The sequence below is a fragment of the Hippoglossus hippoglossus genome, chromosome 13, assembly GCF_009819705.1.
Source record: "Hippoglossus hippoglossus isolate fHipHip1 chromosome 13, fHipHip1.pri, whole genome shotgun sequence".
Lineage (NCBI taxonomy): Eukaryota > Metazoa > Chordata > Actinopteri > Pleuronectiformes > Pleuronectidae > Hippoglossus > Hippoglossus hippoglossus.
Genome location: NC_047163.1, coordinates 18,177,536 through 18,193,099, shown reverse-complemented (window position 1 = coordinate 18,193,099; position 15,564 = coordinate 18,177,536). Strand labels below are relative to the sequence as shown.

Genomic DNA, 15,564 nt, shown 5'->3' with positions numbered 1-15,564 from the left:
AGACCATAAAAGAGCTTTTTGGAATAATACCAAAGGTCTCTGAAGAATTACACTCAATATTTACAGAATCCATCCAATAGTTTCGGTCTTTGTTGTGCCCTGTTGTGTCACTAAAGGAGCAAACAGTTCTTGACAAATACTGGCAGCCTTTGTGGCTTTAGTCTCCATTCAACAGAGTACTCTCTTGTTTGTATTGCTCTTTGTATTGTATTTTACACCCATGCATATTGGCATTATATTGTCGACATAAACACACATAGACAAACTGGTTTCCAAGAACCCTAATCAATCGTTTTATTCTTATTTGATGTCCCCATTACCCATGCCCACATGTGTGTGCTTCTGGGTGTGTTCTGTGGTCCTGTCTCCCGTGCCAGTTCACATGCACAGCCGATCCTCATCCTGCAATCATCTCCCTCATACCTCATCTCCCTCAGTGTACAGTGGAAACCAGATTTAGTGATCAACTGGTTATATGGATAAAAAGCTGGGGACAGAATCGTATACAAATGCTTTTTAAATAATTCCGTTATAATGTTCAATTAGTCCACTTACAGTGTTCATTTTGGGTGTTTTAGGTTTTTACCAGCTCTGTCAGTAATTTACTGCTTCTCTACGGGTCTCTGTCATGAGTGCAGCGCACTGCCAACCGAATTGAGCCAACCTGAGTGCACCCCCCCCCCCCCCCCCCCCCCCCCCCCCCCCCCCCCCCCCCCCCCCCCTCTCCATACATCATTCAAATTAAAAACGAAAAATCTGTTGTATTTACCCAGCCTGAGTTTACAGACGTGTACAATGACACTGTATGTGTGTGTGTGAGTGGGTCAGCGTGAGACGAGCTGTATGTCCGCAGCTGTAAAGAAAGATTTTACTCATTTAAGAAAAGTATCAATCATTATGTATTGATCAGTGTTGATATTGTTAAACTGTAGCGGGTCAGAGACGTCTGCTAAGTAGGTGTCAATGTGTGTGTCTTGGCGTGTGTGTGTGTCTTGGCGTGTGTGTGTGTTCGCGTGTCAGTGCAAGAGAGAGAGTGAGAGAGAGAAAAGTAAGCAGCAGAATCAAGGTGTGTGTGTGTGTGTGTGTGTGTGAGCGTGCGAGTGCATACGCGAGTGTTCAAGGTGATATCGTTGTTATCTTAAAACCTCCTGTTACCTTTCCCTTAAGTTCCGGGACTATAGAAGCTATGCAATTCGGTTATCGTAGTCAACCATTTATAGTGATGGACTTAGCCCGTACAAACGTGATGAGTATAAGCGGTTTCCATAAGCACCGGCTCATACACCATCTCCTTTGCTAGAATGTCAGCGGCACTTTCCCTTTGGCCAACCTCTGCTCTTGATAACCTGTGACTTTTGATAACAGTGATTTTGTGCCTGCGGACCCATGTGCCCTAACCTTTTCTTGTTTGCTGCAGGATCAACCGCACCCTATATGTTACCAGCACGCTGAGCCACCTCCCCAGCAGTATAAGGCCAAAAATAAACTAACTTAGGTATAAACACTGTGGCTGCTGCACGTAACCTGTGTCCGTTTGGTACACTAGTAGTGTTCATCCACAGAAGTTAACGCTATGAACGGTAAGTTACACCGTCCAATATGCACATGAACAGTAGGAGTAGTGGGGGGGAAGGACTCTGTGAATTCCAGAGTCGCCTTGTTTTTTATTTACAGAATGCAAAGTGGTGGTTTCTATATGGTCTGAATTCTGTGGTGTGCCCTCTATTGGGATACTCATTTAACGTATAGTGCAAACCCAATACACAACAAGTATATGAACAATTTCACTCATGATGAATGTGGTTGTCTATGTGAACACGTGGCTAAACCGTATTTTATCTCCAGCTCAAGACCCTGTGATCTGTTCAAATCACTTCCCTGCACTTGAAATTCTTCGTACAGGACATATGTGACAATCCGTTTTTCAAACCTCATTGTTATTTTACTCCACGTCACTGCTTCGGTTTCTGTTTTCTGTCTCTTATTCAAATCGTTGATGAAGCTCATTGACTCACGCTTCTGCCTGTATTAAATCATAAAGCTGCAGGATTATACGTGGCTGGAGAAATGTCAAATCTGCAAGTGCTGTTTGAGCCAACAATGTTATATTTATATTGTTTAGAGTAAGAGGTGTCTTTTTTGGATTAATGTCATTGGTTGATATAAACCAATAAAAGCAAATTTCATGGGGCTTCTTAGTAGCTTAGTAAATGCTGCATACATGTGCCTCGATGTGGGTGTAATTCTGGTGCTCTATCTCATGTAGCTTTCTGAGAACAAGCTGCTGGTAAAAAAAACAGCAATACATGTTGTATAATATGATCTTAACCTACTTTGGTGGATGATAGAATGAAGGCTGTTTGAATGTTTGGGGAGTTTTAATCCAGTGTGTGGTAACCGTCCATTTTCTCTCCTCCCCTCAGCGACAATAGCTTTGTAACTTTATGTCTAAAAAACCCACTTCTTCCCTTTTCATTGGTAAAGATGGTTTGACGTATTTGTCAATTTTCAGGGTTTAGATGAATAATAAATAAATTACGAATCTTTACGTGCTTATTAACCTCAAAACAGAATCGCATGACACATTTGTTGATGTTTACGTCAGGCCAAGCACATAATTAAGACACAGTAAGTGGGTCTGAATCATTCAAGCTGCATCTAGAAAGATATTTAAAGGCCTGTAAATATATGAGTGCAGTTAAGATTTAATCTCAAATATGTAAATATCAATCCTTCAGGCCGATCAAAAGAATTCACACAGATGTCCCTATTTCTGAGATGTTACACTCTACAAACACAAGATTAGTGGTGTCCCTTCCATTTAAGGCACATAATTAAACACTAAGGGGTATACTTGATGCATCATGGGTATCACCAAACTGTAAACTGGAGTTCCAGACTCTCATGCCAACAAGTTGTACACTGTCAGTAGCCAGCTTCACATCATATCAGAGACAGGAAGTGGCGATTAGATGCCATCCTACCTTTTTGCAATATCTCGAAACAAAGATTTCCATAACATGGGGGGGGGGGTTGGTGTAACCATGACAGATATCCGTCATCCTTGACACAGCGGGACTGGCATACTTTGGATTTCTTTGCAGAATCAGTGTGTATGTAGCTGTAGTAATACGCCAAAAGAGTGTGGCTATATTGAGACACTTGTCTAGTGGGTTCCATCCCAATGTAGATCCCTTCCATCAGCTTTATAGAAGATGCAAAATGAAAATAAGACATCATGCACATGTCCATACACTACATCTTACATGAATATAAGCAACTGGCTCATCAAGATAAACAGCTGTCTGAGCTAACTCTTGAGTTAAGTGCCATTTAAATCATTGATGTAATTAAGAGTGCCACTTGAACTTCAAATGGTCAAAAGAAATGTAGAAAACAAGATGTTTGTTCATTTATAACTTTAAGGACTGTTAAAGCCTCCACATACTTATAAAAACAGCAGACCAAAACATCATATTTCTCTTCAGTCGAGCAGAAGCTTAAGTGGATATTTATGCCGCTCCCTCATGTACTAGGGCCTCATATTTCTCTTTTATTGATGCACCTCAAAGGTTTTACCTCAGCCAAGCATAAAATCTTTTCTATGACCTTTCAAATTCACCGCATTACCAGTCAACTGCTCAAATTAAAAATAAACATTGAAATCAAGGCGAGTGCTAACCCAGTAACCTCCCATTAGTTTCGGGCATCATCTTACATTTCCTTTCTTATTTTGATAGTTTTAATATTTCCTGCCTTTTCTGGTCCTGGTTCCCAATTAATTTACAAGTGCACACTTTTCCTCTGATTAGTTTCCGGTCTTTATTTGTTTTTGGTCTCCAGTGTGTTCTCTGCAGCCGAGTCTGAATATTCCGCTATTATCACAGAAACCTACCTACAGTGTAAAACCAACAATTCATTACATTGGAATGTAAAGTACATTTTAGCCATTTGAGAACTGAAGGGATGACAAAGTGGTGGGGCTAATAAAATGGTCAATTAAACATGTAGATGAACAAACCTCGTAGTTAGACCTGCGATCAAACAGCGTGTGCAAGATAGTACTCAAGTTGTGAAATATTACAGCCATTACTGACTCTAATGCTGCAATGTATAGTACACACAACACATGCACTGAGATAAAGTGTGTGTCATTTAGAGGTGAGTAGGCTGGTTTGGCAAGTGCATAGAGGAAATCCTTGAGCTTGAAGTCTTGAGCATAATCCAGAGGAGTTTTCTTCATATGAATTTAGGATATGCCTCTGACATGCTTGTTCCTCATACTCACAATTGAGCGGCACTTAATGTGAATATCAGCCTTTCAGAGCAGACAGTGAATACACAGAGTTTTGTACCAAAATGAAACATCCACCTTAATGCTGGTTGTAAGAAAATGTTACATATGCAATGCAATGAAATGGTAATTATTTTGACTTAAATACAGGTATTTGTGATAAGAGTCCATCTGCAATGCTCATTTTATGATTTGAGGAAAAGCGCACATTGAGAAAGAGTCTCTTTGGTGAGAGTTATAGAGGCGTTCCCAGACTTGATGGGATGTAATCCCTCCAGCAACTTCTGGGTCTTCCCTGGGGTCTATTCCCATTTGGGTATGCCAGGTAAACCTCTAATGCAAGGCACCCAGGAGGCATCCTGACTTGATGCCCGAACCACCTCAGCTGTCCCTTTTCAACATGAAGGACCAGTGGTTCTACTCAAAGCTCCCTCCAAGGATCCTCACCCTAACCTTAAGGCTAAACCCAGCCACCCGACAGCACATTAATTCAAGGTGGGGCAGCAGTCAGGCTCAACAATAGAGAATACAATCATTCATCATCACAACATCTATGGATAATCATTATGATACCAAACAAAGCAGTGAAACCTAGCTTTGTACATTTTCAGAAGAGGTCAACTATGACAACAACCAGGGGTAAAAGGGTAGGGAAAGCTATCGTCCCGAGAGTAGCACATTACGTTAGTCCACAGAAAAAAGAATCTTGTGTGAAGATCCTTAAATTCTATTATCGGCTGCTTTCAGGACACTGCAACGACAACACGAATGGATACCTGCTAATGAGGCCCCATGCCACATAGGTCCTGCCAAACGTCTTGTAATTTTAGGGGTTTCGTTGAAGACTAGAATGTCTAATGATGTGTCTGGAATGGGTTCGTGGCTTTGTACTTAAACTTATTAACATTGTTATTTATGTTGTTTAAATTATTTTCAATTCAGTTCGATGTAGGGCCCTCTAGGTCCCCTTTTGCCTTGGGCCCCCAAAGTCCCTTGAAACCCTCCTGAGAGCCACCAATGGTGCACAAACAATGTCTGTTTACCTCAGCAGCAACGGAACCACAGTAGATTAGTGAGCAGAGAAGACTGAATGTAGCTTCTCCTCCAACAGAGATGTATGTTTTATTACCAGCTTCAAGGCTACACATTTCCCATGCGTTTGAAATCTTAAGATCGGTCTGCTTTCAGAGGCAGACTACTGCATTAATCTGAGCAGGAAACATTTTACTGAAAACATTAGCAATCGCAGGAGAAATGGATGAGGATAATCCGATAAAGATCACTGCAGAGATAACCCCCAGTGACCCACATTCAGATTCTAGTGGTCTAACCTCTCTTAAATAGGAGATAAGGAAGTAGAAGGATTTTTTTCATCATATACATATAGATGATTGCCTTGGCTTAAGGTTAACGCCGAGTGCAGCTCAACATCCTCCCTCTTGTATTGCTCCCACTGAGAAAGCATGCATGTTTTTGTTCTGGGTGTGACAGTTGAGCTCACTAGAGCTTGGTGAAACGGACCAAGATAACCTTTGAGAGAAACTAAGATAGTCTTTGGCTTAGTTCTGGATCAGCCTTCAAATCCCGTTGCAGTAATATCAATTTTACTATCTTGTTCCAGATGCGGACCAAGTACAGGCTCTGTGCAGGACAGAGAGGGCAGTGTAATTTGGACCTCGTGGTCTGCCAGTGGAATCCCAAGATTCATCAACCATGTTGACCATGGTTTTTAGAGATGACAAAAAAATAAAGGGGGTTTGCATTGGTCTTTGCACATTTTACCAACGGACATCGGCTAAGGTCCATTTTATATTATCATATGAGGCTCTGAGCCACATGATTTTTGCTGTCATGGACGCAAACAAATTGGAAAAGCAAGCTGATACTGCAGCAGTCTGTTACTCTAAATAGATTAGCACCAATCCTTGCGACTGTTCCATTTTCATGTTTGCTATTCTATAAAGCGGCAAATGCAAATTAAACATCAGAAAAGTTAGGAATATCCTCTCATTACAGACATTACAAGGCCCTTGTTTCTAATTATATTATGGACAAGCAAAGCAAGAAGTGCTTGATCAGTCAAGGCTAAAAATAGACATTAATTAGAAGTATACTGATATTTCCTGTTTGCACTCCTCCTGTGTAAAACCAGCAGTCACTGGCAATGTCTCGTCGAAAAAGGCTGGTTCTTGTCAAGCAGAGCAAGGAGCAACAGTTTCTGGTTATTTGCACATGGGCAATGTGGATAATCCTGTTTTCTTTGACAGGTGATTAGTTACATCTACAGACAAGTGTGCTTGTCAAGCTGCCCTTGACTGAACCTCCATCGTTCAGAGATGACTTATGATATTGCACGTATTGTTACACACATGCACTGATGAATGTGCAAACTGTATCATACTGTAAATTAGAAAATTACTTAAACAAACTTCTCCTGAGCTTTAGGATTTAGCAATAGCAAGTACAATCTTAAGGGCCCATATTGTGTCAAATACATTTTCTGGGCTTTTACTACGTAATGACTTAAAGGGGGTCAGTAGGGACCCTCAAAGTATGAAAACAGTCACTCCGCGGACTTTTTCACTCAGTCCATTCTAAGAAATATGTTATCGAAACGTTGAGTTTCGTACTTCCTCTCCGTATGATGTCATCATGGAATCGCACTTTTCTCTCAGACCCACCCAGCCGGTACCAGTCCATCCTCTGAACTCACCAATCCCGCTCCCTACCACTGACTTTCAGCTGTGTTTACAAGAGAGATCGTCATATGCGCCAGAATGAGACCGGTGATAGGCCTGTGTCAGTCAAAGTGCAGTCGGCCAATCAGAGGAGGGGCTCATAAATAATTATTGAGGCAGGCGAAAACAGCCTGTCCTGTCTGCAGCTCCAGAGAGAGACAGAAGAGAGGACATGGAAATACACATTGCTGCAGTTTTTTCGACTTTAAACCACTGATATATCATCTTAGGGGTACCAATACCTAAAATTAAGTCCCAGAAAGGTGTCAAATGGGCCCTTTAAATTGATATACATTCTCCTTCTAATCACCCGGTTCAACATATATAAATCTTGTTGTCTGATAATCAAGGTGTAGGTTTCTCTGGATATGATCTGCAGTAAGTGGAAGAGGTTTGAGACGGCCTATTGTGGTCATTGTCATTTACTTGTACTTATTTTTGAAGATAAGCGCACAAGTTATTTGGGAAATTGTTCCTCCTTGTGGCAGATCGAACATTTTTACTGTCATTTCAAAGGAATAATCTGAACACCACAGGAAAGACCGGCAGCACAAAATCATGACAGTCCTTGAAGACCTGAAAGATTTACTTCTACTGTCCTGAAAGGGTTGTTTTATTATTTGTCCTACTTGTGTAGTAAACAGCTACAATGCCTATCTGTAAAGGTCACCTCATACCAAAGGTGTAAAGATAAATTGGACCTTTTAAACTTGCTATTGTATGTATCTATTGTATTGTAAAGTATGTGGATGTATGTATGGATACGAATGAAACATACAAAACAGAGCGGTACCGACAAATTGTGGGGGGCAGTGTAGCCAAAAAATAAAGCAAGACAACTATAGGATACGAGGAAGACATTTCAAGAAGGTTTGTGATAGAATCTTTGGTAAGAAACTACAGTCTCCATGATGTTACTTTGCCTAGGACGCTTTGACCTCTCTCTTAACATTACAGTACATTTAGCTGACACTTTTATCCAAAGCGACTTACAATAAGTGCATTCAACCATTCTTAAGAATTATATTGTCACAACTTCCTCCACCATCGCCATGTTTGTTGCTGTCAGAAACTCTCAACCCTGCGCTAGATGTGTTGTTTAACAACCATGCCAACGTCAAGGATGCATGGAAGTTCGTGGGCAGTGATGGTTACATCGTTTGAAGCAGAGGTATCTCTTTTCGTACGCAAAGGCAGCATAAATTAGCCTCTACTAACGCCCCTCGTTCATTAAGCTATTCACATTCAGCTCAATAGCTTTGCACAGTTTCTTTTGTTTGCTTTCTAAAGAGCCACAATCAGCAGCAGCCCGCTGAGGATAAACAACACACTCTTTCTACATGGTTTTATCCTCTTTCCACTTTATGTCCCAGCAATTGTCCTAACAATGTGTTTCGTTTATATCGGTGTTATCTCCTCGGTTCAACAGGTTTTAAGGAAGAGCACTCAGCTCCTCCAACACAATCTATCAACTCTTTAACTATTTAGTTAGGGTCCCCAGATCAATGTGAAGAGCTTTGGAGCTCTTAGTCAGCAGTTTTTCACATTCCCACCTCCTCTCTGCATCAACTTGCTCTCACTGACAGATGGATACATCCAGACCACACAGCTGCAGCTGCTGCCCCCCCTGAGCCACTTTTGGATGATGCCCTTGCATCATGCAGGCTTTCACGCTGATAAAAACGATGCTGTTCCAATCTGTACTGTATTGAATATGTTGCAATATGCAGTAACATACTGTATCACGACATAAGACACAGTAATTACTATCCTCTCCGTCTTAAGCAGATACATCCTGTTCCTAACAATGACATTTCTCAAGTTGTACTCCACAGTTTATTGGCTTTGTTAGCATGTCATTGCTGTGAAATGTAGATCTGGCAGCAGAGCAGAGAAAGTATTTCCACTGTCTGGTGAGGTTCAGGAGTTCAACAAAGCGTATATTTCATGCGGAGCTGTGGCAGGTGAAGGGAGTAAAGAAAATGCAGGAAATAGTTTTATATTTTTTTCATTTTGAAGGCATCTCAGTTTTTTATCATCACTATCCTGTGCCATATCTGCTCCTGTACTCGGTTACCATGAGCATGCTACCGCAGCGACTTGTAAGAAATGTTTTATTAAGGTCTTCTACTTTTCTATGGGAAAAATATCTCCACCTCAGCCATCGGTTTGCTATTTGTGGCCTTTAGCAGCACAAAATGGCCCACAGAGCATGAGGTGACTTTTAATTTGTGGTAGTAAAGAGTTTCTGTGTAGACAGCTGCTTGGGGAGCCTGTTATCATCCACTGGCCACCAAGCAGTTGGTAGACAGATTAAGAGATGAGATGTCCTTGTTACGAATGGGTTTTAAATTCACCAGTGGTCTTGCTGTGTGCATAGTGTAGTAACATTTTTAGCCCAGGAGGCCCACTACCAGCAGCATTAAGTTTTGGTGGCGACGAGATGGCGGAAATAGAGTCCCCCACAAAGGTTTGAAATAGATGTGCATGCAGATGTCCCAGGGGAGATTACTGTGACACATCCATAAACTAATGGCCTTTTAGTATTACCACATGCAATTAATTTAGCTAATTTCGGTCATACCCTCTTCTTTAAAGTAAGTTGTCACAATGTTACTGATTTGTGTTTTAATGAGCCTTGTTACTGAAATAATCGAATAGGAGAAAGTTACAACGTCGCTGCTGCTGCAACTTCAGCTACTCTACTTTCCCTTTGGAATCAGATGGATCTTACAAGATTTGACCTTATTTAGCTCCAATTAGAGTAACATTAACACCTTTAAATGAGTGGATTGAACATTACTTGAGAAAACCATTAGTATTCTTGTCTTCAAAATTTGCTTGGACAGCTACTTTTATGCTGGAGGCTTGTTGAAGGTTCAGTACAAACTCCTGGCATGTTCAACAGTCTAGCTGAAACCAAACTGCTGCAACCTGCCTCGACTTTGAAGTTATGCCAGATGCAGAAAGTCAATTAATTGTGGGTCTGCTGTTGAGCTGTGTACAGTTACACCAGTGGTAAAAGGTTACTACTGAAAGATGACTTTTGTCTGTTATTACCACTCTAGTCCATAGCATGACCCACGTATCCTCACACCCTCCACTCCACATGCAACAGAAACAATTTGCAAGCCTCTCTGCACATGAAAACATGTATTACCTTGTAATGCACCATAAGACCATATCAATTTGGATGAACATATTTCTGTAATAGTTCGTGGAAAATAGCAGTTCTGATGTTACAACAATAAAGGCATTTTTACATTTCTGAAATTATGATGGGATGACCCGGTGGCCGTAGGACACATTCCACATGGCTGAATCCATCCATTTACTGTGTGTCATTCCCATATCCCATTTTCCCTACCCAGATAGCAAAATTGTTTGGCCGAGATTTGGCCCACACTGTCATCTGGCCATCATACGACGTGGAATCACTTAGTGCGGTCTGTTCCTGTTTGCCGGATCTGGGCCACAATTAAGCCCTAGCAATTCATGTGATGCCTACCACAGGACTGAGCTAATTACGATTATCGCTGCAAATCTCTTTTTACAGGAGGGCATATGGTGAGAGAAAATCCTTACCGTCACAGCCCAAGGTGCCAAAGGTGGCCTGAATTTGTTTTGTGCTGTTTGGGCCATATTTACCATATGGGCCACTTTAGGTTCAGATTACAGTACAGCATCACATATTTGCCAAAATTGACCCACATTTGTTTTTGGATATTTGGGCCACATTTACTGTTTTACAAGCGGGCAGCTTTATGCTCACATTCATTTTGTCTGTGCCACAAGAAACCAGAAGTGCTGGATCATTGCCTAAAGTGGCCCACATCATTTTTCCTAGAATCTCCTTCTCTACAAATCAAATAAAGGCATACAAATGGATACATGATATATACTGTATATATTATACCCAACTTAACTAAGTTTTTAGGGCACGAACACTGGCATGGACCTTTGGTTTAATACAAATTTAGGTGAGGAATTGCGTTTGTATAATTTATTAACTTGAGTTGAAAATTTGTTTTAATTTGTGTGTTAGCAATATACGTATTTTTTATGGTGGTAAACAAATGTGGACATGCCTTCAATACATCCACAGTTGGACCAGCATCACAAAGTATGGATGCTAAGCTTGAACAGAGGAACATAGGGCTTTAAAGGCAGCCAGTTCGGGAACACAAGCAGCTGGCTTGAATCACAAGTGCGATAAAGAGATCGACAGTGGGTCAATGGCAGCATATGTGTTGGTCTGGGAAATCAAAGAAAATCTACAGGGCTCTCCGTCTGTACAGACACTGACTTACCTGTGTGCACTGTAAGATGGTCTCTTACCTGCGAGCCAGTTTGGTGGAAAAGTTGAGGTTACAGTTAAGAAATTGGTTTAATTTTAACTGGTGGATTTAGTCTCTTTATGACCATTACTGGTCTAAGGGACTTCACTTAAATAAGCACTTAACAGACAAAGTGCTCTGAAGTAGTCTAGAGTCAGTGTGAAAAAACTGAGTAGAATAAAACTCAAATAATTGATGGTACATTTAAAAACACGGTGTTCATGCAAATATAAATGCTGAAGGTTAAAAGAAAAGTCTTTACAGATGTCTAATTGTAGAATATTAATAAGTCCAGGCTTGTAAAATAAGGTATATTTGCTTTCATTTCTTCCTATATATAGCACATTTCTTCTCTTTTTATCCTTACAAAAGAATAAAGACAATAAACCAATTCAATAAAGTGAAATAAATGAAAATTTTGACTGAATCTTATCTCAGACTCTAATGTCTGAGACTTTTGGGCCCCCAAAATGCCAGTTGTTCCTGGACAATTGAGGGACACAGCAAAAACACAATAGGCTTTAGTCTTTTGGGGCTATTTTCATTCTAGGCCATGTTCAGACTATCCAAAAACACATTCAGGAGTTTATTTTACTTCACTTAGTCTGTTAGATTTCCATTCTGGTATCTTTAAAGGCTGTTTAAATCAAAATGAGCCTTTTCTCAAACTCTGAGGTAGAAACCTCCACTACATACACCAGACATCTCCAGTTTTATTCCCATCTATATCCCTAAGGTGTGTGTGAGAGGTTTCTTCATATATCATTCATAGACTGATTTATAGTACTATTTATTTATAAACATGTTGGTGGAATTGATTTTTTATGGATGCTGCCAGGATTTCCTGATTTATAGAGTGATAAAAAAAAAGAGATATTCAAAGTCCCCTGATCAAAAACCTCTCATACACGTCGGCAAAATGTACGAATTTTGAATCTGGCTCCATCCAATGATCTGATTTACAATAAAATTGACTCAAATCGGCACATCATTTATAAGTAATTTATAATACCTAATTTGCCTTTTAAAAATAATTGTCTGATTGTAATCATCACCTGCAAGTAGATGTCTGGAGTTAACAGTGAATATAAAGAAAGTATAGAAGGACTGAACAGAGGAATGCATGAACGCGAATGCATGAATGGTTAGAGCTCCGACAAATCAGGGAAAAAGGATCAAGCCGTGTTGTGGTACTTTGGTAAGAGCAGAGATAGAAAACACTATCCCCCTCTGGAGAGCTTTTCTGACCTCTATCAACAATGTCACATTTCTTGTTCTGTCTCTCTGGGAGACGACAGGGAGCCATCAGAATCAAGGCCCTCTGCATTTTATCACATCACTTGTAATCCAGTAAAACTGTTGAACTTGATTTATTTGCGTCCAGAGTGCACTTCACTATTATGGCAATAAGGTAATAAAAAATGAATGACCCTTTCTACTCTAGAGGAGAAATAATTTGGTTACTCATTTTATGTGTTCAGTTTTATGCATGTAAAATTATTTAGTTTATAATATAATTAAAGTGTAACTTCACCCTTACCTTTTGGCTGAAGTGCCCTCACTGGAAATTCATAAAAATCCCTGTAGAGGAAGTTGGCTTTTCCCATTCTCACTCACATGTTACATTATTATTGGCCCTGACAGGTCCGCGACTGTTTGAGACACTGGGTGGCATTATGAACCATGTTCAACACATAAAGGTAGAATTATTTTTTAATTAATTTGGTATGATTTGGTTTGATGTTTCATAAAAATCAAATGATTTAGTTTACAGCTCAAAAAAACACATTGAAGTTTGCAGTATCTTTTCAATTGGATACTTGTGATGTATAATGTCTGAAAGTAAACCAAACTCTGAACTCTAAATTTAACCATAAATTGCCAATAGTTGCAATTGTTTACAACAACAAGATTTTCATTTGTGAAAATGTCTCTCCTCTCATCATTGTCAGGACACACACACACACACACCGAAAGAACAACAAAACAAAACAGCTTTCAAGCTTTGAGAGGCGTTGATAATTTGACTTCAAATGAGCTTGTCTTCATTACTGACAGTCACAGCTAAACCATTTATCTCCATACATCCAGGTTACTGTGCTACTGTGACTTCTTCTATGCAATTCCCACTAATAGTCGTCTTTAATGTCAGAGAGAGGGCACAGCCCTGGAGGAGAGTGCGTTCTTCCTCGCTTTGATCAAGTTGAAGTATACATGATGCATGCATATGAAGAAAAGCCATCAAAATAGTAAAGCGCAGCCACAGACATGCTCTTCAAGTCATCCCCACAACCCATGTAAAGTGATGACAGGTGTGAGCTAATTAAAATAATTCAGTCGGCTCGAACGAATCAAAGTAGAAAAGGATACAAATGAAGAGAACAAAGTGAGCTCAGCATGATGTTACATGGCGACTTGGCTGTGCTGACAACGTGAGTGTGTAATCCTAAACTACACAGTTTAGGATTTGGAGACTGAACACAGGAAACGTCAGCACCACGAAATACTAAACATCTGTTCGGACATTCCAAATGAAAGAGGTTCAGTGCCTTCCAAATATTTGCTACGGTATAAAGACGAAAACTTACTTTACTAGTTTTAGAATATGAGTGAGGTGTCTGTTCTAAACCCTTATCCTGCCTGTTTGGCCTGTGGTGATGGTGGTTGCAGTTTTCTTTCCTGAAACTGCCTTTCCAACAGCAATAACCACACTGTATTAACATACTGTATTAACAACACCAGCTAATAGAGCTAATAGAGGACACATAAGTAGGAAATAGAAAACCCATTAGTGTTGGGTCCTCTTATCTCTGCGGAACAGAGAACAATAACGGGAGTGTGGACAACACACTCAACAACACACCTGTGGTAAAAGAGCCTAATCCTGGGAAAAAGAAAGACCATTAAAGTGGTGGAACACTTCAGTAGCTGAACAGCAGTGCAGCAATGAAGCTGAATGTGGATATTTGAAATGAGCCACTACACCTGATCCACAATAATCTGTGCATGTTGCACTGGCTGCGTTGTGCTTTTAGGATAAAGAACATTAATACGCTGTTTAATATGATTTATCTTTTGCCTAAAACTCAAGGCAGCATCAAATATACAGTAAATGGTTTGTGTACCTTGAAACAGGTTAAAGATATGAGAATAAGTGTTGCACCAATATGCAAGAATGTTGTTAGTCACGTGCAAAATATAAAAATACACAATTTTTTCATGGAAATGCATGAAAACAGCATATCACCCCAGCAGTCCACCAGAGGATCCTTCTAAAAATATAATTCCAATGGACCTCAGCTCTTACATATGGTAATAGGTAGATACTATATCACCTGTAATTGGAGGTTGGATACTCTCCATGGCTGCACTTTGTCTCTTGATACTGCTTTTGTGCTCCGTTACCCATGTTGGATCTGCTATTGTGCAGTTTGGGCCGAAGACATCGATTTCTGTTAGTATTGGGATTTTGAAATTCTGTAAGTAACTTGTAAGGCAAACACAGCAGTGTCCACAATGATAGTTTGTCTGTGAATTGGAATTGTATAATGCACATTAAGAGGTTTAATGTTTGTATTCCTTTAAGTCCTGTCACTGGTGCACATTCAATGATCATTGGTTAGTTCAGATGGAGATTTTGATAACACCCTGTATGCATTTATACTGCATGCATAAAAACCCATGATGCATTTAGTGTGTCCTTATAATTCTTTTTAATACCAAGTAAATGTTCCATTCAATTATGTTTTATGTGTATAAGTGTTTTTTTCAAAAAGGTGAAGGCCCAAACACTGTATGTGCAGCACTCGTATTTTCCTATTCTGCAGTGTCAGGCTGCGGCACAGTTTGCTGCTCCCATAGTTCAACTCAGAATGTCTTTGTTGAGGCAAGGCTCCAGAGTAAGTCTCGTGACAAATCCAGTAATTTCATTATGTCATAAGGCGGCATGAAGTATTTGTACCACATCCAGCAGAGAAAGTTGCAGCCATTTGTCTCTGGTGAGTTCCAGGTAACGGGCTCCATGAAGTTCTAGTTCAGTGGTTTTTAATTCTGGTTCTCAGGGGCACTATAGGCACTTTGGTATTCTGTGCTCATCAATTCTGGAGGAGAGTCACACCTGGGACACAAGGTGAATGCAAGTTGCGACCCAACAGGATTGAAGACCAGCAGAACTCTGAGCGGGAAGGATTAGGAT

General features: G+C 40.2%; 1 long non-coding RNA gene across 1 annotated transcript; it reads right to left on the bottom strand.

Moving 5' to 3' along the window:
* Positions 1 to 1,969: 1,969 nt before the first annotated feature.
* On the bottom strand, positions 1,970 to 7,309 carry LOC117772980. The gene is made up of 3 exons (XR_004615858.1): positions 7,193 to 7,309; positions 2,222 to 2,227; positions 1,970 to 1,980 (listed from the first exon to the last, which is right to left on the bottom strand). It is a non-coding gene; the product is annotated as an uncharacterized LOC117772980 (long non-coding RNA).
* Positions 7,310 to 15,564: the final 8,255 nt, after the last annotated feature.